The following is a 24,023-nucleotide window of genomic DNA, read 5'->3' as shown; positions in this document are numbered from 1 at the left end:
CAGAATCATTAGCACAGCCGGCGAATTGCTTTGTCTTTAGGTCCTGAGTTCAAAACTCAGCCAGGATCAAATTTGCTATTCATCCCTTTCATAGCAGTTGGGAACTGGGAGTCAATGTAATTGACTTCTCTCCCTTGAAATTGCAGGTCAGGTGCCAAGATTTGAATCCATATCTGTCTGTCTATACATTATATATTTATATATATATATATATATATAAAATTGAGTTTGTGTGTCTGTGTGTAGACATTTATGTTTTTTATAGAAATCCACATTCATTGTCCGATTGACCTCAAATTTTATACATATACTCCATAAAGCATTTCGCCCAGCGTGCTAACGTTTCTGCCAGTTCGCCGCTTTATATATACCACTCTATGTAGTATACACCATTGTAACAGTGTTATTTTACACCACTACTATTATACTACAGCTCAAACTACAGTTTTACTACCTCATAACACTCTGCTATACCATACTCTATGACATTATATATACCATCACCATCACCACTACATTGCAACACATCTATTATGCGACCACCACTACCACCGCCACCACCACAGTCATTACCATCTCCACCACAACCACCACCACCACCACCACAGTCACTACCATCACCATCACAACCACCACCATTACAACTACCACTACCATCACTACCGCAACCACCTTATGCTGCATTTTGAATACCTGCCAAGCTTTGCATCAGTTTTCAAGGTTTTCCTTTGACTGAAAGACGGGAGATGGGGAGAGGGAGGGGAGAGTGCGAGAGAGCGGGAAGAACAGGTAAGAGGTTGTGTGAGATAGACCCACACACACAATTACAGAGATATACAGAAATACACACAGGTATATTGAGCTAAACTGAAATAAGGAAAGCTTCATAGATAGATAGATAGATAGACAGACAAACAGATTATATATCAGAGAGAGGGAGAGAGAGAGAGAGAGAGAGAGAGAGAGAGAGAGAGAGAGAGAGAAATTGATTGATAGATGGATAGATAGATACAGAGTTGATGGAAATCTAGAAATATTAAAAGACAAAATGGGATACATTATATATAAGTTATATATATATATTCGTATATATGCATATATACATATGTATATAAATGTATATATATATATGTGTGTGTGTGTGTGTGTGTGTGTATCAATGCATGTCTATATATATTTATTTATGCACACACATGCAGTCACACACAATTTATATTCACCCTGTGCATATGTGTCTGTATAAATTTAACTCCCCCCTATATTTCTCTCTCCTCCCTGCATGTATATATATATATATACACACACACATATATATATATATATAGGCACAAATATATGAACATATGTATGGGTGTGTATGTATATGTACATGTGTATATATATATAGGCACAAATATATGAACATATGTATGGGTGTGTATGTATATGCACATGTGTATATATATATACACAAACATATATATATATTATATATACACAAACATATATATATAATATATATATATACACAAACATATATATATATATATATATATATATATATATATACACAAACATATATATATATATATATATATATATATATATACTTTATTCAAAAGCAGCAGAAAATTCAACAAAAAAAATAGGCACAAATATATGAACATATGTATGGGTGAGTATGTATATGTACATGTGTATATATATACATATATATATATATATATATAGAGAGAGAGAGAGAGAGAGAGAAGGAGGGGGGGAGAAGTAGAGTTAGACAAGTTACAGCGGGATCTTTAAAAAGCTGTCACAGCATCAATCAATGTTTCTGGCTTTGATTTCATTTATTTATTTATTTATTCAGTTTCAAAACAGCTTTGCTCTCTGGGATAACTCCCACTTCGTTTATTGATATTTTCTTCACCTCAAACTACTCCTCACGCTCTCTTTCCTCCCCCTCTCACTCGTTTTCATTGTACCTACTACAGCGAGTAGGCAGTGTCTATTTATATCTCTCTGGCTGTGACCCTGGAGTTGTTGCTGTTGTTGCAGTGGTAGTTGTAGTAGTAGTAGTTGTTGTTGTTGTTGTTTGCATTTCATCCTTTGTAAACCTTGATCCTCATCCGGCAAACATATGATCAAAGGCATTCCGGATATGACTAACCTGTCTTTTCCTTGTGCATATCCACTCCAGGAAGTTACCATTTAATATGTCCATTTTTAGAAATTTTTGAAATAATGTGATCGGGGTGGAGATTTAGCTGCTATTTCTAGCAAGTTTACCCATCATATCGAAGCACTTTTGTTTCAATATATTGTGATGGTTTGTAGAATATTATGGTTTGGTTATACCATATGCACATACACACACACACACACATGTATGTATGTATGTTATTATTTTGTTTTATTTAAAGACTTGCACTATGACCTGGCAACGCCGGGTCATAGTGCTAGTGCATGCATATACAGCTGCGTGCGTGCGCACATACACGCGAGTACTGTCCAAATCTCCGACCAATCACATACAGCTAGCTGGCATTCAATTAGCGTATCAAGTTTCGGGCATTTTGATTGGGTTTTAGATAGAAAATTCACAAAAAAGTCACTTCTATTGATTTTGTAATGGCTTTTCAGGGTGACTGGGGAAATGTAAAGATGTGCACGACCACCCTTGGACGGTTTTGAATGACCGTAGAAAGTGCGAGCCCTCTAACTAAAAAATTGTGGATTTGTATAAAGGACACACACACACACAGACATTTTGCCGTTTATATATATATAGAGAGAGCGATTTCTTGCCAAAAGAGGAAGACCTGGTTTCTAACTTAGATCCAAGCCTCCTTCATTGGAATTTCCACATCAACAACACAGTATTTTTGTATGTATGTATGTATGTATAAATGTATGTATGTATATATGTTTTGTTTTATGTATGCATTCTCATGCATATACTTGCATATCTAGATATGCTCATATATACCTAAATGACAAACTTCTGGAAAGTTTTACAGATATTTACAGTTCCAGTGCTAGATTGGATCTGTAGTCTTCGAATCAGCTTTTTCTTTCTGGTTTTGAGAAGCCTAATTTCTCAAGATTGGTATTTAGGCAGTGGGTTACATATCCCAAGGCCCCAATAATTACAGGTATAAGCCTGAACTTGTAATCTGGATAGAGTAGCTATAGATTCCTCAATAGTTCTGCATTGGTATTTTCTTTGTCGCTGATCTTCAGCTTTATGTGAACATCATCATCATCATTGTTCGACCATGGTCGAGACAATGGAATTTACTATGTTACGCCAGACTTCACGGTCCATCATAGCATTACGGAGGTCCTGTTGCTGGATGTCTGTATCCCTGGAGATTACATCAGGGTAGGAGAGTGTGCGCTCTCTGGTATCGTGAACAGATGACTTCCAGAGGAGAAGAGTAGAAATTACCTCGTTTTCAGCTCTACAACAATGTCCAGCAAACTGGACTCTTCTACCTTTCACAAGAGATGATACAGGTGGTAATTTCCCATATATTTATTTGTACTTTGGTTGGATGACGCTTCCACGAGATATTTTGAGCTCTCATAAAGAGGCGAGTGTAAGTTCCATCCAACCGCCTCGCAAGCTTCTTTGATAACGTCCAGGTTTCTGAGCCATATAGTAGAATTGGTTCGACTGGCTTTGAAGATTTTAAGTTTGAAATCTCTACTTAGATTTGATGACCTGATCTTATGCATATCTGGTCTTCAGATCTTATGCATATGTGAACACCTGTTGTATACAAGTGTGTGTATGTGTGTGTGATGGCACATAGCTTAGTGATTAGGGTATTCAGCTCATAATCGTAAGATCATGAGTTCAATTCCTGGCAGCACACTGTGTCGTTGAGGGAGATACTTTATTTCACTCATCATCATCATCGTTTAGCATCCACTTTCCATGCTGGCATGGGTTGGACGGTGCAACTGAGGTCTGGGAAGCCAGAAGGCTGCACCAGGCCCAGTCTGATCTAGCAATGTTTCTACAGCTGGATGCCCTTCCTAACGCCAACCACTCCATGAGTGTAGTGGGTGCTTTTTACGAGCCAGACGAGGCTAGCAAGGCTGACAACGGCCACGATTGGATGGTGCTTTTTACGTGCCACCGGCATGGAAGCCAGTTGGGGTGGCGCTGGCAACGGCCATGTTCGGATGGTTCTCTTATGTGCCACCAGCACTGGTATCACAGCTACAATTTCCATTGACGTTGATCGATTTTGATTTTGACATGAGTAGTACTTCAAAGGCCAGCCTTGTCACACTCTGTGTCATACTGAATTTCCCTGTAAAATATGGTAAGAGCACATGTGTCTGTGGAATACTCAGCCACTTGCATGTTAATTTTATGAAGAGGCTGTACTGTTGATCAGATCAACTGGAACAATTGTTGTAACTGAAGGAGTACCAGTTATATATTTACAGGTGTGTCAAAGTTAACTTCACTTTTCATCCTTTCAGGATCGATAAAATAAGGACCAGTTGAACATAGGGGTCAATGTAACTGACAAGCCCCACCTTCGAAATTGCTGGCCTTGCACCAAAATTTGAAACCATTATTATTCCTTTATTTGTTTTTGTCTTTGTTTTTTAAACCTTCAAGAAAATTCTTGACCAAGATATTATTACATCCTGTAATTCCATTCTTCATTTTATCTCATCTCATTTCACCTTATCCCAACCCATCTTATCTCATTATCTCATCTTAATAAACTCTTCTAACCCACCACCTCTCTCTCACACACAACACTCTCTCTCATCTTTTTCCCCCCAGTATCTTTCTCTTTCAGATCTAAAATCTCTCTTTAGTTCTCTCTCCCTCTCTTTCTATCTCTCTCTCATTTTTTCATCTCAACCTGTCCCAGCTCCTTCCTCTCTCCCTGTGTCTTTCTTTCCCCCTCTCTCACATCTTAATCTCACCATATAAACCCTTCTCTCTTCCACTCACACTCACTTTACAAGACCTTCTCTTTCTCTCGTTTCCTCTCTCCCTCTCATTCCTTCTCTCTCTTTCTCCCTCCTATATTAATAAACTCATCCACTCACCCTCTACCCCACCCACCTAACTACTAACACTGTTTTTCCATTCATTTAGTTTCTGCCTAGTTACATGTTTAGGTGGAGAAGGTCCTGAAAGCCTTGTGGCTGGGGGGAGTGGGACGGACGGACGGATGGATGGATGGTGGTGGTGGTGCAGTTCTAGTGGTTCTGCAGTTGGTGAAAAAGAAGAAGAAGCATTAATTTGTTCATGAAAAGATTCTTTCAAGAAGCCAAAACAGAGGATATGGGGTACATGGTGTTTCCTTGTTATTAATATCCATACTACCCACTACCACATCCACCATCACCATCACCACCTCTACCGCCCAGGTACTGCTATCGCTATTAGCACGATTACCACCTCCTTGCCAGTTGCTCTGATTTGAAAGCAATCAACGATAAACTCCTGAATTGCATGACTGGTGCTGAGTAAGTTCATTAAAAAGTAAAAAAAAAAAAAATCCTTTCCACTACTTCACAGAGATGGCCACCACTACTGATCAAGCTGCTCTGTTCATTCGGAGTTTCTGACTTTAATCTCCCTCCTCTTCTACTTTCTCTCTCCCTCACTTTCCCTCCTCATCAAATTGTTCTTTCTCTTTTCATTCTTTTTCTATCTCTTCTCTTTCTTTTCCCCTTTCTCTCCCTTTTCTGTCTGTCTCTTTCCTTTCTATTTTCTTTCTTCTCTATCTCCCTCTCTCTCTCACATACACACTTGTAAATATCGTACTCCCTCCTCTTCTGAGTATATTAGGGAAGGATTTCACTGATACTCTTTTTCTTTCTTATCTCACTACAAGTTTATTTTCCTTCTTTCTCTTTCCCATCTCTTTACCCTTTCTCCTATACCCCTTCTCTCAGTTCTTACACTATCTCCTTACAACATAACCATCCTCTCAATACATCCCACCATCTCTTTCTACTTAACACCATGCCTTCCTCTCTATACATCCCACTATCCCTTTCTCTCTACTTAAAACCATGCCTTCCTCTCTATACATCCCACTATCTCTTTCTCTCTACTTAACACCATGCCTTCCTCTCTATATAATCCACTGTCTTTTTCTCTCCATATCCCAACGTTTCTTTCCATTTCCTTTCTCTCCCTACCATCATTCCACTGTCTTTCTAATATCCACTCTATCTTCATCTACACATTACCATCTCCCCTGCTCTCTATCACTCCAACTCCATCTATTCTCTCCCTCTGACTATTCCTTTTTTTCTTTACCATGCACCATCTCTCACCATCTCCTCTCTTTAATCCATCAATCTTTCTCTTTTTCTTACCGTTCCTCTCTACTGCCTCTATGTGATCTTGACCTGATAGAAAAAGCAGCCAAATAACCCTCAAATAGCATATCAACCACCTTAACCAATAGAAAGGCATTACATAACATAGTTCTTGAAATTTCTAAACGGGTGATATGGCAGGATGAATAAATGGAAGGGTGGAAGGGTGGATGGGTGGAAGGGTTGAAGGGTGGATGAGTCGAAGGGTGGATGGGTCGAAGGGTGGATGGAAGAGTAGATGGATGGATGAATGGATTGATTGATGAATGGATTAACGAAAAGGTGGATGGATGGATGGATGGATGCTTGGATGACTAGATATTAGGTAGGGTGTTAGGTAAGCAAGTAGGCTTGATAGATGGTACATAAACTAGGTTGATTGATTGATAAAAGCAGATTGATGGATAGATAGGTAGATGGATGGATGGATAATATATGTAAATATCTTTTATCCATTACTGTAACAAGTACCTTTAATTGCATATAACCACATTATATTTACGTTACAAGCATACATATGCATGCACATATATATATTTACATGCATATATATATATATATATATATATATATATATATACGTACATACATACATACACTCTCACAAAGATATATAAACATACATATATATGTATACACATACAAATATATATATGTACAGGCACACACACACACACACACACACACACACACACACACACACACACAAGCATGTAAAATATATTTGAATAAGATGTTTGAACATTTATACGAAAACATTCATTTCTATTTATTCAAACATATACAATTAAGGAATGGTAATTGGCAGAGAACAAACAGCTGCAATAAGTCAAACAGATGCAGTTTAAAGATGTACCAAGGTAATTATAGGTGAACTGAGACAATTGAAGTTGCAGCAAAACAATTAGAGTTGTACATAATATTACAGAATTTGCACCAAGGCCATTAAAACTGCACCGGAGCAATTAGAGTTGAACCAGGACAATTGAAGATGCACCGATGCAATTGATGTATCATTGAGTCGATTGATGCTGCACCGAGAACCATTAAAATTGCTATGTTGTTTTTAGAGTTGCATTGAGAATATTAACAGAGCAACAAAGGTTATTAAAATCATTTTATTATCATTAAACTTATTTAAAGTTCTACTGAAACAATGAAAATGGCAATGAGGCCATTAAAGGCAGACTGAAGCTATTTTCTGGAAATTAATATGTGGGTGAAAGCACGTGGTTTAGTGGTCAGGATATTCAGCCCATGATCATAAGGTCGTGAGTTCAATTCCTGGCAGCACACTGTATCCTTGAGCGAGACACTTTATTTCACATTGCTTCAGTCCACTCACCTGGCGAAAATAAGCACTACCTGTAATTCAAAAGGCCAGTCTTGTCACATTCTGTTTTATGCTGAATCTTCCTGAGAACTACATTAAGGGTATGTGTGTCAAGGGCTGCGAGCTGGCAGAAATGTTAGCACGCCGGGCGAAATGCTTAGCAGTATTTCGTTCTGAGTTCAAATTCCCCCAAGGTAGACTTTGCCTTTCATCCTTTGGAGGTCGATTAAATAAGTACCAGTTACACACTGAGGTCGATATAATCGACTTAATCTGTTTGTCTGTCCTTGTTTGTCCTCTCTGTGTTTAGCCCCTTGTGGATAGTAAAGAAATAGGTATTTCGTCTGCCGCTACGTTCTGAGTTCAAATTCCGCCGAGGTCGACTTTGCCTTTCATCCTTTCGGGGTCGATTAAATAAGTACCAGTTATGCACTGGGGTCGATGTAATCAACTTAATCTCTTTGTCTGTCCTTGTTTGTCCCCTCTGTGTTTAGTCCCTTGTGGGTAGTAAAGAAATAGGTATGTGTGTCTGTGGAGTGCTTAGCCACTTGTATGTTACTTTTGTGAGCAGGCTGTTCTGTTGATCAGATCAACTGGAATCGTCATTGTTATAACCGATGGAGTACCAATCATGTGGGTGAAACTCCAAGAAGAACCTGTCTTATGATCATTTCCTGCACCATTCTAAACATGTGTCTCCAGTACCAGAGCAGTTGACCTGGAAAGACTTCCTGAACTCTGATCTATGGACCCTTTTGAATAATGTTACTTTAGAGACCTAGGCTTTTAGACCAAGAATGAGATTAGAAAATTACTAATTTTAAACCTCACAACGTGAGAAAATATAAGGACACAGATCATGTCATATAACCAGCTGGAGATGATGTCTCCTGGGGCTAAATTACAGCAACATTAGTCCTAAACCAGGACTGCCATGTTATGTTGGCAAACAATCTACTACCAAGAATGAAGTGAGATATGTGGTTTAATGGACAGGGTGTTGCACTCATGATCCTAATATCGTGGTTTCGATTTCTGGACTGGGTGACACATTGTGTTATTGAGCAAAACACTTCATTTCACATTGTTCCTGGTGCATGGCTTCATGGTTAGGGTATTGGACTCATGATTGTAAGATCGTGGTTTCGATTCCTGGACCGGGCGACGCATTGTGTTCTTGAGCAAAACACTTCATTTCACGTTGCTCCAGTCCACTCAGCTGGCGAAAATGAGTAATCATCTGATGGACCCCTGTCTCATCCAGGTGGGGAATATATAAGCCATGGAAACCGGGAAACCAGCTTCCGGGATGTCCATGATGCACATATATTCCCAGCCTGGACAGGACACCAGTCCATCACAGGATTACTCATTTTTGCCAGCCGTGTGGACTGGAGCAACGTGAAATGAAGAGTTTTGCTCAAGAACACAATGCATTGCCTGGTCTGGGAATCGAACCCATAGTCTAGCAATCGTAAGTGCAATATTCTAACCACCAGGCAGCATGCCTTCACCTTATATCTCTCTACAATATTCCTTTCTACTCTGGGCACGCCTGCACTAGGCACAAGGCCTAAAATTTTGGGGGAGGTGGCCAGTCAATTAGATCAACCCCAGTACACAACTGGTACTTGATTTATCAACCCCGAAAGGATGAAAAGCAAAGTCGACTTCGACGGAATTTGAACTCGGAATGTAAAGACAGCTGAAATACTGCTAAGCATTTCGCCCGGTGTGCTAACGTTTCAGCCAGCTTGCTGTCATTATATACAGAAATAGTCTTTTCTACTCTAGGCACAAGGCCTGAAATTTTGGAGGGGGGGCAGTCAATTAGATCAACCCCAGTACACAACTGGTACTTAATCTGTCGACCCTAAAAAGATGAAAAGCAATATTGACCTCGGCGAAATTTGAGCTCAGAAGGTAAAGACAAAGGAAACACCTATATCTTTTACTACCCACAAGGGGCTAAACACAGAAGAAACAAACAAAGACAGACAAACGGATTAAGTCAATTGCATCAACCCCAGTGCGTAACTGGTACTTATTTAATCAACCCCAAAAGGATGAAAAGTAAAGTCGATCTCGGCGAAATTTGAACTCAGAACGTAGCGGCAGATGAAATACTGCTAAGCATTTCGCCTGGTGTGCTAATGTTTCTGCCAGCTCGCCACCCTTATATCTCTACAATATTATATGTGTTGATATCCATGTAGTATATCTCTGTAATATGTTGGAAATATATCAAATGAAGCTGTACAAAATATCCTTGTGACAACATTCTCTGGTTGTGTATTTTGGTGAAGGAAATTTGATGAAGAAAATTGTCTGAGAGAGAGGTTATCTAAGACAATAATGGTTGGTGCCATATGATGCTTCAGTTCTTCAAAAATGGTTCTATTTGTATTTACATTTGTGTGTGTGTGTGTAAATGTGTGTCTTTTATGTTCTGTATGTGTTTGTATGCTTCTATTTACTCACATACAGCCAAAGTTTTGATATGACTAGTCCAATAGCGTATGTGTGTGTATGTATGCGGGCATGTGTGTGTGTCTGCATTGTGCGTATGTGTGTGCGTGTGTGTGTATGTGCATGTGTGTGTATATATGCATGTGTGTATGTGCGTGTGTGTATATATGCATGTGTGTATGTGCGCGTGTGTGTGTTTGTGTATATGTGTATGTGTGTGTGCTTTTGTGTTTGTCGCCACCACCTGATGACCAGTGTTGGTCTGATTGTGTCCCCACAATTAACACTTTCGCAAAAGAGACCAATTGATATGACTGACCAGTCCAACAGTGTGTGCTCACTAGCTTCCTAGTGCAGGCGTGTAGCTTAGTGGTTAGAGTGTTGGACTCATGATCCTAATATCGTGGTTTCGATTCTTGTACTGGGTGATGTATTTTGTCCTTGAGCAAAACACACACACACACACACACGTCTTCACAGCAAGAAACTATTAGTAACTCTTATTTAAATACCTTGTACATTAAATGATATACATATGTGTGTGTATATGTATCATGTGATCACATGATCGACCAGGCTATCAGATGTTGCTATACATCGCTGGTCACAATGCGCTTCGCATTGTGTTAGCCTTCAAATGACGCCATCCCGCTGGCTAAGCGAGCAGGCCAACAGAAGAAAGAGTGAAAGAAAGTTGTGGTGAAAGATTACAGCAGAGATCTCCACCACCCCCTGCTGGAGCTTCGTGGAGCTTTAGGTGTTTTCGCTTAATAAACATTCATAACGCCCGGTCTGAGAATCAAAACTGCGATCCTACAACCGCGCGTCCGCTGCCCTAACCAATGGGCCATTGCGCCTCCACACACACATATATATATATATATATATATATCTCCTTTTGCTACAAATTTGTGGCTCTGCTCTCATTAATTTATGAGCAAATGTAATCTATATATCTATATTATATATCTTTATCAACATAATATGTGTTGATATTCACATGGTATATTGCTGTATTGTGTGGAAAATACATCAACTGCAAACAGATGAAGTGCCTTCGTGACAAAGTTGTGTAGTTGTGTGTTTTGGTGAAGGAAATTTGAAGAAGAAAATTGTCTGAGAGAGAGTGTGAGAGAGAGTGTGAGAGAGAGAGAGAGAGAGAGAGAGAGAGAGAGAGAGAGAGAGAGAGAGAGAGAGAGAGGTTATCTTAGACAATAATGGTTGGTGTCATACGATATCTCCCGTTCTTAGAAAATGGTTCTGTTTGTGTTTATGCTTGTGTTCATGTGTGTATGTGTGTTTCCTCTGTGTGTGTGTACTTATTTGTATTTATGTGTGTGGATGTGTGTGTGTGTGTATTTGTGTGTTTATGCATGTGTGTGTGTGTGGGTGTACTTATTTGTGTGTTTATGTATGTGTGTGTGTGTGTGTGTATTTATGCATGTGTGAGTGTGTACTGATTTGTATGTTTATGTATGTGTGTGTGTGTGTATGTTTGTGTGTGTGTGTGCATTTGTGTACTTATTTGTATTTATGTGTGTGTGTGTATTTGTGTGTGTGTGTGCTTGTTTGTCAGAGTATATATGTCTGTATATATATGTGCGTATGTCTGTGTGTCCTTCCATTTACTCTTTACAATAACAATCTCGGTAAAAGTCATGATATGACTGACCAGTCTGGTGATTATGATGGAGCAAGGTGGAGGGAGATGGTCACACATTTCCTGTTGACTTTGCAGTTTTTTATTATCTTATTCTTCCTCATCCTCTTCATCACCATCCTCTCACTAACTCCATCTGTCTGTCTGTCTGTCTGTGTCTCTGCCTTTATCACGCTTGTTCTTTCTTCCTTTCAAAATAAATCTTCATTCTTCATCTTCATTTTCATTCTTCTTCTTCATCTTCACAATTCTTTATCATTCTTCTTCATCTTCATCCTTCATTCTTCTTCATCATTCTTCATCATAATTCTTCATCTTCTTCATCATCATCCTTCTTCATCTTCATAATTCTTCTTCATCATCATTCTTCTTCTTCTTCACCATTCTTCTTCATCATTCTTCTTCTTCTTCTTCATCTTCATTCTTCTTCATCTTCATTCTTCTTCTTCACCATTCTTCTTCATCATCTTCATTCTTCTTCATTCACCTCCTCCTCCTCCTTCTTCATCTTTCTTCTTCTTCTTCTTCTTCATTCTCCTCCTCCTCTCTCGGTCTGTCTGTCTGTCTGTCCATCCTGCTCCATTAAAAGGCAAGATCCTCTTTTTGTAAGCTGGTTTGAAACTCTAGCACCGAGATTCATGTGTGTATGTACATATGTCTGTGTAGTTGGTTGTCTGTTTGTGTGTGTGTGTATGTATGGGAGTGCATGTGTGTGTGTGTGGTTGTCAATGTGTGTGTGTATGTATGGTAGTGCATGTGTTTGTATGTTTCAGTATCAAATTCCCTCCAAGTCCATCAGGATTTCATTTCAGATAATTAATGAAGTGTGTGGTATCACTTGTATTGTACGCATTCACACACATACACACACACGCATGTACACACACACATGCACTTATCGGGACATACAAATGCAGGCACACACATACACATATGCACACACAAACAAATGCACTTACAGAGACACATGTGCAGGAACTCACACATACACACACAAGGACACATGTGAAGACACACACACACACACACAAACACACACACACACACACACACACAGAAGGACATACAAATGTCAGCACATACACATGCGCAAACATGTAATCATACATACACGCATACACAAACGTCCATACACAACCTAACACACACACAAGCAACAAAAACACAAACATGGGCACACTTATACAGACATACACTTAGGAACATGCTATTACACAAACTATCTAAAACACACACACACACAAACATTTACACATTCTTACTTGCTTATATACACATACACTTATGCACACACATACACATACACTTACATCCACGAACATACTTGCACACAAACTAACACACACACAGAGAAATATGAAATATATCTTCACGCTTTTCTCCATGCACACACATACAAACATGTACACATCGTATATGGGTGTTTGTGTGTGTATCTGGGAGAAACGTTAGTACACCGGGCGAAATGCCTTGCAGTATTTCATCCGTCGTTACGTTGTGAGTTCAAATTCCGCCGAGGTCGACTTTGCCTTTCATCCTTTCGAGGTCGATAAATTAAGTACCAGTTATGCACTGGGGTCGATGTAATCGACTTAATCCATTTGTCTGTCCTTGTTTGTCCTTTCTGTGTGTAGCCTCTTGTGGGTAGTAAAGAAATAAGTATTTCGTCTGCCATTACATTCTGAGTTCAAATTCCGCCGAGGTCGACTTTGCCTTTCATCCTTTCGGGGTCGATAAATTAAGTACCAGTTACGCACTGGAGTCGACGTAATCGACTTAATCCCTTTGCCTGTCCTTGTTTGTCCCCTCTGTGTTTAGCCCCTTGTGGGTAATAAAGAAATATATATGTATATGTGTAATGCATGAGTGCATGTGTATCACTGTTTGTGTGTGAGTATGTGTGATTGTCTGCACATGTGTATCCCTGTAAGTGCATATATGCGTGTGAGTATGTGTGTGTATGCATGTGTGGCTGCATTTTCTCATTTTTCTCTCTCCCTCCACTTATTTCTCATTTATTTGTATTCACACATTTTTCTTTCTCTCTTTGGGTTGGCCACAAAGTTTGTTGGCATTTGTAAGGGAAAATAAGACAAGTTTTAAACACAAAGCTATTTATTCTATCAATGATGTAATTGCCGTTTCATTCCAGTATCTTCTGCCATCTTGCAGGCATATCCATTATGCTCTGCTCAAAGAATTTCCTGTCTTCACTGGTGAAGAACTCTTCCAGGTGAATTTCTATGTCCTCGTCAGAGATGAAGGTCGGTCTATTCAAAGAATTTTGAAGAGATAATGCCTTCATAATGTAAGACAATGCTGTTATGATAAACAAGTGCAGGGCATATCTGGTGGATTGCTGCAATTAATTTGTCCAGTTGGTCATCATAATACACATCTAAATTGATTGTCCAGTTCATTGGAAGAAGTATGTAAAAGACAACACCCTTCCAAACCAACTATACCGAAAGCGTAACCATCGTTGGGTGAAGTTCTGCTTTGGAGGTTGTTTGTGGTTTGCCATACTTAACTCATAATTGTGTGTGCTTTTCATTGTTATAAATGCAATGTTATTTCCAGTTCAAATACGTTTGTGGCATGTTTGAATCTGTAAGCAAGCCATTCGTTGTGTTTTGTGATGGAGAAAATTTCTTGCTGTAGACATATGGTGTAAATACACCTAAATCAGCTTGCAGCGCCACCTATCCAGACTGTGAGATGCAAGCATTTTGGAGTGGTTATCTCCTCTTCAGTCACAGAAACTGGACAGCGGGCACTGCAAGCTGACAAGGGAGATGGTCTCTCTTATGATATTGCAGTCATCGTACGATGACTGGTAGTGCTAATCGGTGGCTCACCATAAATGAATTACGAGACGGGAGTGCTAAGCAGTCATGAGTAGAAATACAATCTTGTTACCAGTTTGAATATGCCAGTGGCGAGTTCGCATTTGTAAACAAGCCATTTACTGTGTTGTGTTCTGTCGTCATCATCATCATTTAACATCCGCTTTCCATGCTAGCATGGGTTGCACAAATGACTGAGGGCTGGTGAACCAGATGGCTGCACCAGGCTCCAATCTTGATCTGGCAGAGTTTCTACAGCTGGATGCCCTTCCTAATGCCAACCACTCCGTGAGTGTAGTGGGTGCTTTTTACATGTCACTGGCACGGGGCCAGTCAGGCGGTACTAGCAACAACCTCACTTGAATCTTTTGCACATGCCACCGGCACAGGTGCCAGTAAGGCGATGCTGGTAATGATCACGCTCGAATGGTGTCTTTTACGTGCCACCGGCAGAGAGGCCAGATAGCTGCTCTTAATACCCTACTAGCATGAGGCTCGAGTGCCAGTAAGGCGACACTGGTAACAATCACGCTCGAATGGTGCCTTTTAAGTGCCACTTGCACTGAAGCTGGTTAGCCGCTCTGTCAATGATCACACTCGTATGGTGCTCTTTGCACCTTGCTAGCAGATGCCAGTCATCGAGAAAATTTCTCACTGTAGACAAATGATGTAAATACACCTAAATCAGCTTGCAGTACCAGACAATGAGATGCAAGCATTTGAGATTGGTTTACTCCCCTTCAGACTCAGAATATTTTTTTATTCCCTGTCATCATTCTCTTCAAGAAATGCCATTTTCTTAATATTTCTGCAATGAATTCCAGATAGGAATGTGTCAGGTAAGGTTAGCTTCGTTCAGTTGATGTGGGTGTCATCTTCTTCTTACAGCAATCGCCCGGGGTGGGTTGAGCTGGCTTCATTCATCCTCAATGCTGCATCTCCCACAAACGCCGACCAGGCCTGGCGATTTGAGGCTAATGACCGCGTGATCGCCAACCACTCCTTATTCCAGCGGCGAACGCCGTAGATATGGGGGCCTAGGTTGGGTTCCAGATCAGCCTTGACTGTCATCAGCCAGGTTTTTCGTTGATGGGTGTAATGGAGAGATGTGTGTGTACATGGAGGGTTACTAGATGTAATGTACGAATACAAGGTTCTCACGTCGGAGGTGCCAATTGTATCACACAGATGAAAAGTTACTTAATGTACAAATAATGTTTCTTGTTCCATATCAGAATGAAACAGTGTAACAAGATCAAAGGGGAAAGGAATAATATTCACAATATTTATTTGCCAGCAGTCATCATCATTATCATCGTTTAACGTCTGCTTTCCATGCTAGCATGGGTTGGATGGTTTGACTGAGGGCTGGCAAACCAGATGGCTTCACCAGGCACCAGTCTTGATCTGGCAAAGTTTCTACAGCTGGATGCCCTTCCTAACGCCAACCACTCCAAGAGTGTAGTGGGCGCTTTTATGCACCACTGGCACGGGGGCCGCTCAGGCGGTACTGGCAACAACCTCACTCGAATCTTTTTACACATGCCAACGTCACGATTAGTAAAATATACAGAAGAATAATTGGTAATAGTAATGAAGAATTGGTGGCTTGTATGTTCTGCTGACAGAGAGGAAGAACAGGTAAGGATTACATTGTCCCTTACCATTCAGCTGATTCTATAGTTCCTGGTTAACGACTAACACAAATAGAGATGGGTGCCCTCTATTAGCTGGTTGAACCAAAGAGGGTGAGAAGAGAGAAATGCTGTCAGTTATAAAGGGTATGGCCAGGAAGTAGGTCAAACCTAAAACAAAAGACTGGCCCTTCAGTGACTAGCAAAGGTCCTAGGCAGTCAGGTGATTCTCATTAACCCTTTAGCATTTAAACCGGCCATACCCGGCCAAAAGTATTCTGATTGTTTTATGTTCAAACTGGCCATATCTGGTCTCTCTGACACCAACCCTACAATATCATCTTAAAAATTAACAGCCACCTCATCAAAATCTCATAACTACAAGATAATGCCTGATTAGTTCAAAACAATGTGGATGAAAAAGCATTAGTTTTGGCAGAATAATGTTAACACTAAAGGGTTAATCTCCCATCATGGAGTTAAAACACCATGCAATCTGACATTCATCTGACCAGTGTGTGGATTCGATTTTGAATCTCAGTTAGGCAGAGCTGAGCAATCTCTCCCACATGGGACCCAAACATGAAGCATACTGATGTAAACAATTTTTTTGCAAGTGATTTTCAACACTCATATCCACAATCATCTTGGTCTTATACCAGAGGGAGGTCTTGATTAACTCCTTTATTTTGCCAGTGTTAACCTCGGTTGGTTGGTCAGAGTGAAATGCATCTTGAATGGAAGCATCTCCTGATTGAAATCTTGTAAACCACTTCTGCCACACGTGTTCTTTCCATACACATCACATATCTTCCTGCAAGTTACCAATGCTTTATTGCCTTTTTTGAAAATAAAAAAGCTTGATATGTCAATAACATTCATATTGGTTTTCCATTTTCAAGACGATCCCAAACATACAAAATACAACCTGTCTCGTTGCAAGTATGCAATGTGTATATGTGTGTGCAAAGGAAAAAAGCAAACAAAAAAACTATCTATTCATCCAACACCCATCCACGTATCCTGAACCCAGAATTATGTGGTTTGTAAAGTAAGCTTCTTACTACACAGGCATGCCTTGCACACACACATAAAAATGTGTGTGTATGTATATATATATAATCAAAATAAGCAACAAGAATAACTTTGGTGATTTGGTACGATTGTTTCACACTGCATCATTTTATTAAATGTTGTAAATTTTATTAAATGTTATTAAATTTAATAAAATGATGCAGCGTGAAATGATCGTACCAAATTATCGAAGTTATTCTTGTTGCTTATTTTGATTATAATCTCCCCATGGATTTATATGGATAACACCATACAAAATACTGGTGTATCTAACTTAAGTACCATATTCATTTGAATCTAAATTTTACTGAACTTATATATATATATATATATATATATATATGTTTATGTGTGTGTCTGTTACCTGCCCTCACTGCTTGACAACAAATATGGGTTTGTTTGTGTCACCCTGTAACTTAGCAGTTTGGCAAAAGTGACCGATAATATAAGTACCAGATCAAAAACAAAAAAAAAGGCCACACTGATAAGCGCTTGGGCCAATTTGTTCAGCTAAAGCACTTCAGGACAATGCTCAAGCATGGCTGCAGTCCAATGACTGAAACAAGCAAAAGAAACATCGAAATATGAATGACCAACAGTACATCAAAACATAATTGGTTGCCAGTGCAGAATCTCTTTTGGAAGATGTCTGAAATGCGATTTGCAGTTCTATTAATTTCCAATCCTCCGTCGCAGCTTACAATCCCCATAGCTACTTCAAATAATACCAGGACACTGAATTTAAGCCATAAAGAATGGCCATAAAATAGCAAAGATTTGTTAACTAGGACAATAACATTAATGCCTTTGTCACTAATTGGAATAAAACCTCTATAGAATTCTAAATCTTTCGGAAGAATGGATTTGGTTATATCCAGGTAGAAGTCTTTTATGTCATCGATCTGCATGCATATATTCTCAAAGGTGCTTATTATCTAGATTACCGGCGCAATTGATGATAGATACACCATAATTCCATAACAGAAAAGAAGCGATATGTTTTAATGCTAACAATGATGAATATAAACCGTTTTTACGGATTCTAACCATTTCCCTTTTGGTTGGATTTATTCATCTGCATTTAGAATTGGCAAGAAAATTATCTTTACAGTCTTTAAATGGTCGCAATAATGCCAAAGATTCTACACTAGCAGACATTTTTAGGTTCATAGTTCTTTCTTTTGGTTGTAAATTATTAGCACCACATTTAGTAGCAGAGTTAGTTTTCTCTGAAGTATTAGTGACATTATTAGAAAAGTGTCTGCATTATGAACGGTTATTAGTTTCCAATGTGTTCTTGGACTTGTTTGAAGAAACACAGATGCGATTGGAAGAATTTTTGAAAAATATTTTAAAATATGTTGTATTTTATCTTTTATTTGTTTTGGTCATTAGACTATGGTCATGCTGGGGCACCACCTTGAAGGGTTTTAGTTGAACGAATCAACTCTGATGTTTGTTTTTAAGTTTGATACTTATTCTATTGTCACTATTGCTGAACTGCTAAGTTACAGGGATGCAAACAAACCAACAATGGTTGTCAAGTGGTGGAGAGGAACAAACACAGACATTAAGACACAAATGCACACACATGCATGCACCTTTACCATGGGATCCACAGTTTCCATCTACCAAATACATTCACAAGGCATTGGTCATTCTGGAGCTACAGCAGAAGACATTTGCCCAAGGTAATGCCCAGTGGGACTGAACCAGAAACCACATGGTTGCAAAGCAAGCTTCTTAACCACATAGCCATGCCTGCACTGAAAACATAGGTGCAGACGTGGCTGTGTGGTAAGAAGCATGCTTCCCAACCACATGGGTCTGGGTTCAGTCCCACTGCGTGGCACCTTGGGCAAGTGTCTTCTACTATAGCCTCAGGTCAACCAAAACCTTAGTAGAATTCTTAGACAGAAACCAAAAGAAGTCCACCGAATATATATGTGTGTATGTATTTGTGTCTGTGTTTGTCCCCACCACCATCACTTGACAACCGATGTAAATTAGCGGTTCGGCAAAAGTGACCGATAGAATAAGTACAAGGCTTATGAAGAATAAGTCCCAGGGTCGATTTGTTTGAATAAAAGTGATGCCCCTTCATGGCTGCAGTCAAATGACTGAAACAAGTAAAAAAATAAAAGTTGTGGGTTTATTTGTTATTATTTTTATTTTTTGGAAAATTATAAATTTTTACCATATGAAGAAATCCAGCCTCAAGAAGGTGCCAGTAGTTTTTCAAGAGACATAGGCACTGACAAAACCTCATCCAACATTAGTTTTGTAGTATCATCATCATCATCGTCTAACATCCACCTTCCATACTGACATGTGTCAGTCAGTTTTTCAGGAGCCAGGCAGGCAGGAGCATGCACCACACTACTTTGTTTGTTATGGCAGGGTTTTTATGGTTGGATGTCCATCCTAACACTACCCACTGATTTTATTACAGTGTTTCATATCTGAGACATCAGATGTAAACAAAGAATGGATACGAAACATAATAACAAAATCAGAGCTGGTTATGATTTCTATAGAAAATCTGTAGAGATGGCCTTAAAATGCATAATTCTGTTGAGGGTGACTTTAACTTTCATCCTTTTGGGGTTGATAAAATAAATACCAGTTGCGCACTGGGATTGATTTAATTGATTTGGCCCCAGCCCCAAAATGCTGGTCTTGTGCCACAATTTGAAACCAGTATTTAAAGCATTCTTAAGGCAGTGAGCTGGCAGAATCGTTAGCACGCCGGGTGAAATGTGTAGTCGTATTTCGTCTGCCGTTACGTTCTGAGTTCAAATTCCGCTGAGGTCGACTTTGCCTTTCATCCTTTCAGGGTCGATTAAATAAGTACCAGTTATGCACTGGTGTCGATATAATTGACTTAATCCGCTTCTCTTTCCTTGTTTGTCCTCTCTGTGTTTAGCCCTGTGTGGGTAGTAAAGAAATACAATAGTTAACATGTAGAGCAAAATGACTAGTGGCTTCTTCGTCTGTTCTTATGTTCTGCACCCAATGTCACCAAGGTTGACTTTGCCTTTCATTTTTCCAGGGTCAATAAAATAAAAACCCATTGAGCACTAAGATCAATACAGTCAGCTTACCTCAGGGTAATTCTTTGAGACATTTTGGTGCAGAAACCATGCATAGAGTACATGTGTAGTAGGAAGATTGCTTCCCAACCACATGGTTCCAGGTTCAGTCCCACTGTGTGGTACCTTGGGCAAGTGTCTTTTACTATAGCCTCAGGCCAACCAAAGCCTCATGAGTGTAGTTGATAGATAAAAACTGTGAAAAGCCCATCATCATCATCATTGTTTAACGTCCGCTTTCCATGCTAGCATGGGCTGGACGATTTGACAGAGGACTGGCGAACCAGATGGCTGCCCCAGATGCCAATCTGATCTAGCAGAGTTTCCAGAGCTGGATGCTCTTCCTAACACCAACCACTCTGAGAGTGTAGTGGATGCTTTTACGTGCCACTGGCACGAGGGCCAGTCAGGCAGTACTGGCAACGGCCATGCTCAAATGGTGCTTTCTATGTGCCACCTGCACAGGAGTCAATCCAGTGGCACTGGCAACGACCTCGCTCAAATGTTTTTTCACTTGCCACCAGCACAAGTGCCAGTAAGGCAACGTAGGTAACAATCAGGGTCGAAAGGTGATTTTTATGTGCCACCGGCATGGAGGGCAGCCTGTTGCTCTGGCAACGATCATACTCATATGGTACTCTTAGCACTCCACTACCATGGATGCCATGTATATTCTTTTACTTGTTTCAGTCATTTGACTGTGGCCATGCTAGAGCACCACCTTAAAGTTGAATAAATCGACCCAGAACTTATTCTTTGTAAACCTAGGACTCATTCTATCAGTCTCTTTTGCTGGACCACTAAGTTACAGGGACGAAAGCACACTAGCTTTGGTTGTCAAATGATGGCAGGGGTGAACAAATACATACACAAAGACACACACACATAAATACATACACATAGATATATATTCAACAGGCTTCTTTCAGTTTCCGTCTACCAAATCCATTCACAAGGCTTTGGTTGTAATAGAAGACACTTGCCCAAGGTGCCAAGCAGTGGGACTGAACCCAGACCCGTGTGGTTGGGAAGCAAGCTTCTTACTACAGAGCCTCATCTGGTCCCCACCTTTGTTTGACAACCAGTGTTGATGCATTCATGTCCCTATAACTTAGCAGTTTGGCAAAAGAGGCCAATAGAATAAGTGCCAGGTTTAGCCAAAAAATTAAGTCCTGGTGTTGATTCATTCGACTAAAACTTCTTCAAGGTGCTGCCTCAGCATGGCCCCAGGATAATGACTGAAACCAATAAAAGATAAAAGATCTTATATATTACCAAATCATCATTATCATCATCACCACCACCACCACCACCACCATCACCAGGTTCCCTTAATTAGTGCATGCAGTCACCGGGTTGCCACTCAAGTCTCTTTTGTAGTCAGCTGTTGCTGCTTGTTTGTTTGTTTGTTGAGCGAAGCAATCTTTGTCCTCTTGGGAGAAGTCCGAAACATGGGCCTTTGCTATTCGTAAGACCCACAGAAGAGAAAGCAGGTCAACCCCCAACATGGAGAGCATTGATGGATGGATGAGTGTGCATCCAGGCTCAGCGGTTGCGTAGGAAGTCGGGGATAAGAAACAGGGAGAAAGAGTGAGAGAAAGTTGGGGTGAAAGAGTACAACAGGGGTCGCCACTAGCCCCTGCTGGAGCCTCGTGGAGCTTTAGCTATTTTCGCTCAATAAACACACACAACGCTCGGTCTGGGAATCGAAACCGCGATCCTCCGACCACGAGTCCACTGCCCTAACCACTGGGCCATTGCGCCTCCACTTGTTGCTGCTGGTCACTGTTTCTGTCATGCATAGCAGGATCTCAGTCCTTCATGTTGTCAAACCAAGATTTTCCCCATCTGTGTCCCTTTCACCATCCCACAACTGTGTCCCGAAGATTTGTTTTCGACAGGGTGCTGTAGCAGAATACTTGACATTGCCAGGCAAGCTTTCATTTTTCTTTTAACCTGCAACAGAAGCTTTCCTGTCTGGAAGTATTGTCACTGACTTACTGCCTGATAAACTATTCATCCTCCAAAAAACAGACACAGTATTCGAATTCAATCATTGCCAGGTTCCTAAGCACTTTGTTCCACAATCTTCAGCTGCCATTTTTGACCCCACTGTTTGACAGTGTTGTTAATGATAGCTCTAGGTTAACACAAACGATATGGAAGAGATTTGCTAATGGAAACCTGTCAGGTGAATTGTATCTGTGATTTAGGTCTTCCAGTTTGCATTTGCATTCATGGAAATTACCAACACCTTTCGTTTTTTTCTATGATAGCAATTCACATCATATTTTCTCATAATTCATATTTTCTCTTTTGCTTTTTGTATTAACTCTTCCCCTCCTACAAATGTTCATATACATACATATATATCTGTGTATATATGTATATGTGTATGTGTGTGTGTCTGCATGAGAGAGAGAGAAAGGGCACATGGATGAGTGGTTATGGTATTGCACTCACAATCTGGGGATCATGATTTCAATTCCTAGACTGAGTGGTGCATTGTGTTCACGGGTAATAGACTCTGATGTCTTAACAGGGGATCAATTCCATGAGGTAAAGAATGGCTGTCTACTCAACTAGATCACCCCTCTCTCTCTATATATATATATATATCTATATATATATATATATTATATATATATCTATATATATCTATATATATATATATCTATATATATCTATATCTATATATATCTATATATATCTATATTATATATATATATATATATATAACACCAACTGAGTGTGATCATTGCCAGAGAGCAGATATCTGGCCTCCGTGCCGGTGGCATGTAAAAGACACCATTCAAGCGTGATCATTGTCAGTACTGCCTTACTGGCCCCGTGCTGGTAGCACGTAAAAGCACCCACTACACTCTTGGAGTGGTTGGCGTTAGGAAGGGCATCCAGCTGTAGAAACTCTGCCAGATCAAGATTGAAGCTTGGTGCAGCCATCTGGTTCACCAGCCCTCAGTCAAATCGTCCAACCCATGCGAGCATGGAAAGCAGACATTAAACGATGATGATGATATATATATCTATTGTGTGGGTATATTTGAAGGCTGTGAGCTGGCAGAATCATTAGCATACCGGGCGAAATGCTTAGCAATATTTTGCCTGCCACTACGTTCTGAGTTCAAATTCCACCGAGGTCAACTTTGCCTTTCATCCTTTCGGAGTCGATCAAATAAGTACCAGTTACGCACTGGGGTCAATATAATCGACTTAATCTGTTTGTATGTCCTTGTTTTTCCTCTCTGTGTTTAGCCCCTTGTGGGCAGTAAAGAAATAGATATATATTGTGTGAGTGTGCATGTGTGATTTGAGAGGCCAACCTTGTCATTCAGCCCATTCTACTGATTCTGCTGGATAACTATGTCAAATGCATGAGTATCTGTGGAATACTCTGGCACATACATGCATGCATTCACTGAATAAGTAATTCAGTTGATTGAATATTGGGAATACAAATAATCAAACTCAATAAAGGAATTATTTATTTTGCTTAAATTATTTGATTGCTTAATTCTAGTGGAATGTTTATGTTTTGTTGTTGTCTATAAC

The 24,023-nt window shown here is 39.9% G+C and overlaps 1 protein-coding gene and 1 long non-coding RNA gene across 2 annotated transcripts in view; both read left to right on the top strand.

Moving 5' to 3' along the window:
- LOC118767475 (HEAT repeat-containing protein 4-like) overlaps positions 1-24,023 on the top strand; it is a 472,731-nt gene that overhangs the window by 179,230 nt on the left and 269,478 nt on the right. The gene's annotated exons all lie outside the window — the stretch shown is intronic.
- LOC118767505 overlaps positions 22,894-24,023 on the top strand; it is an 18,155-nt gene continuing 17,025 nt past the window's right edge. The window contains exon 1 of the long non-coding RNA XR_005003427.1: positions 22,894-22,970. This is a non-coding gene — a long non-coding RNA (uncharacterized LOC118767505). The remainder of the gene's footprint in view (positions 22,971-24,023) is intronic.

Source organism: Octopus sinensis, linkage group LG22 (genome assembly GCF_006345805.1).
Source record: "Octopus sinensis linkage group LG22, ASM634580v1, whole genome shotgun sequence".
In the NCBI taxonomy this organism is placed as follows: domain Eukaryota; kingdom Metazoa; phylum Mollusca; class Cephalopoda; order Octopoda; family Octopodidae; genus Octopus; species Octopus sinensis.
The sequence above is the reverse complement of the archived record's forward strand: the minus strand, read 5'-3'. Positions and strand labels throughout refer to the sequence as shown.